This window comes from Amphimedon queenslandica, unplaced genomic scaffold (genome assembly GCF_000090795.2).
Source record: "Amphimedon queenslandica unplaced genomic scaffold, v1.1 AMPQUscaffold_12699, whole genome shotgun sequence".
NCBI classification, from domain to species: domain Eukaryota; kingdom Metazoa; phylum Porifera; class Demospongiae; order Haplosclerida; family Niphatidae; genus Amphimedon; species Amphimedon queenslandica.
Window position 1 is genome coordinate 25848 of NW_003547065.1, and position 3313 is coordinate 29160.

The 3313-nt window shown below is 33.6% G+C and overlaps 1 protein-coding gene across 1 annotated transcript in view; it reads left to right on the forward strand.

The window, feature by feature from the left end:
• Positions 1–3313, forward strand: part of LOC109587056 (uncharacterized) — a gene marked incomplete at its 3' end in the record, with an annotated part of 7225 nt that overhangs the window by 1746 nt on the left and 2166 nt on the right. The gene's annotated exons all lie outside the window — the stretch shown is intronic.

Consider the following 3313-nt stretch of genomic DNA (forward strand, 5'->3'; position numbering starts at 1 on the left):
AAAAATCAGAGACTCAGTGTTTCCGAACCTCTCTCCAAATGAAAGCAGGTACTGACTCTACTAGTATAATCTGTCTATACTACCTCATCACAGGAAGAGAGGAGGCATTAGTGGAGTATAAGAAAGAGATTGAGTTACTACAAGAAAATATATCAATAACTGTACAACTGATGAGTCAAAAGGCAATTATTGAGAGTATGTGATATTACTGATATGTTAGTAATTCAATCATTAACTGATTGATTATTGTATAGAGAAAGATCAGTGTACACAATCGCTGAATCTGACATCATAGCTCACTCTGATTACCATGCAATTGACAGTGATGAAGTGTCATTCATTGAGGGAGAGCAGCTGAAGATATATCAAAAGTGTGATGGTTTTTGGTGGTATGGAAAATCCTTGTTGTCTGGTGATAAAGGATACATTCTTAGTAGTTATGTTTATTCGATGTTGGAGTTACTTCAATTTTTAGAGTTTATACTGTCAGTGGAAGAAGTGTCCCTTCCTATTCTACAGAAGATAAGGGATGATTCATCTAGTAATGATGAGAAAGTTTCTCTTTTCTTAGAGACTATTAATGATGATCCTATTATGATATCTGCACTGAGACAAGACAAGGAACAGCATGATGAAGGTAATATTATTACAGTATATACAGTGTACATAGAGTGTATACTTACTATTATTATAAATAATAAGCATACTCTTGCTACTTGCCTAGTTAGATCTATTCAAATTTTGCTAGGGAAAGTAATCAAAAATCATGCAATTTGATAAATTGTTTGTGAATTGTTTCAAATATAGCGAAAATGCATAGACACATATTCGCATGCATATATACAGAGCCTAATCATTGCCTCATTATTTGGCATTATCTATAGGATTCAATGGGACTGTTGATTGTCATAGGGACAGGGTACATGTGTACCTTAAATCTCCATCTCCAGTTCAGTCTAACGAAGTGAATAGTATTATTAATAATAATCATAAGGAGATTGTACTCAACTCATCATCTACTAATAGTACGGTATCTCTGCTGTCATCAACTAAACTGCATACACTAAAGCTAAGGAAACTTGTGATATGGACCACTCCATTAACTAATGATTGTATCCAGTACTTGTGTACACTACTAACTAATAATAAAACAATACGAGAACTAGTCATTAATGGCTACTGCATTAGTGATAGAGGAGTTACTAATATCTGTCAGGCACTTAAACACAACTCTACACTTACCTCATTAGATCTTTATGATAATCCTCTCATCACTTCTACTAGTGGACAGGCTCTTTCTCACCTCCTCCTCAATAACTCATCACTAGTTGAACTGAATTTATGGAAGACTTCATTGTCTACTGAGTCAATACTACTCATTCTCCAGTCTTTATTAAGTAATGAAAGCATAAAAATACTCAAGGTTGAATATCGACACAAAAAAGCTTGTGATAATACTTTTTCTAACTACCACTTTGAAAACAGAGTAAACTGGTGGAGATATTAACGCTTTTGAACTTATCAGATGCAGCATTTATTTTTATCACACACACACACACAATAGTTTGAACAAAAAATATTCAATTTCAAAGATTTATAAACTTTGGCCGCAAAAGCCAAACCAAAAATTACAAATTATTTGATTGAAAATAAAAGTTTGAAGTATTGTAATGAAAAAGGATGCATACATGCTCATTACGGAAAGTTTAAGCATGGTTCAGATCACAAATGTTTCACACAACTGAATAGAGATAGATCTATAACAGTCACATTGCAAGCTTTAAAGCAGTTTGAAACATAACGAGAATGAGAGATAATCAAAAATGTCACAGCAGTGTGGGAAGCCAGGATTGAATCACGATTCAAACTTAGATACAGTATATACAGAGTAAGTTTTTGTTTCTTTTTTTTTGACAATAAAATGTATGACAACTGTTGACCTGTTGCATAAAGGATGTAAAAGTCTTTTCTCTATTCTAACCACAGAATCCTTACAACAGCCACACCTGTCATAATAATAGTCTGATGGGTAGATCTATTGGTTGTGTACTGTGGGCAGATGTAGATATGGCTAGAAGAAGGCAACCATTAGTGTCATTAGGTTAGTGGTGGATTTATCAAGCTGTATTAGTTATTACTATTGTTTACTTTAGAGAAGGAAAGATTAGCTGCGATAAGTGAAGAGCTACTAATGAGTGGTTTCACTGAAGCTAAATGGTTTAAGTTAGGAATGATCCTTGGTTTAAGCCTCCAGACACTGAAAACAATTGAATCAGATTATAAAGGAGATGGAGCTAGTCGTTGCCTGATGGAGTGTCTAGAGAAATGGCTCTCTCGAGCAGATAATGTAACTGGACCATTGTCTTGGATCACACTGGCTAATGGACTACGTAGAATTGGAGAAGTATCATCAGCTGAAAAGATCAGTAAATGTAAGTGTTGTTAATAATGAAGCATGGACAATTAGAACATAGAAACTGAGTGCATCACACAAGAATTAGTCAAAGAATGTTATATGTTCTTCATTCACCATGCATACTGAAATGAAGCAGAATATACCAGATAATTTAACAAAAATATTATTTTGATAGCTGCTTTATCGTGTGTCTAAAATTATGAAATAAATCTTGCTTCTCATTTCATTGATTTGTCTGATATTTTTATCGTAGGACATTGAGTATTAAAATAATAATTATTGTACTTAATAAAATTCTATGTATAATTTAAAATAAATAAACTCATATATATAATTGACATAAAAGTTATAGAATAATAGTGGGTAAAAAATTATTATTTTTAATTATTGCTATCCAAATTATTACTTCCTCCTCCAATAGTATCTGATCCAGCTAGTGAGTTATTCCAGCGTTACAGTGTTAGACTGTCAGTAGTGTCCATCAGTGAGGAGTCAGTTGATTTGTTATGTACAGAGGGACTGATATCAAATGAGACCAGGACTGGAGTGGAGAGTGTTGGGGGTTTCCTATTAGGAGACACACTGAGAGAAATACGGACTTCAATAACTGAAGATCATAACAAATTGAGAGCATTAGGAGGCATCTTACTGAAATCAGATGAAGCAAAGACTATAGGACAAGACATACTAAAAGAATGTGGTAAGATGATAGTGTGAATCACAATGCACTGACTGTACAGGATTGCATTGTAGATACTTTATTGTCTGATACTGTCACTGATTCAAGTGGACCAAACTCATCTACTGTACCAATATCGTCAGGTAAGATAATATTATTAATAATAATACACATTATTATACAACCATTGATAGTTGAAGAGGTCTTTGTTAGTGAAG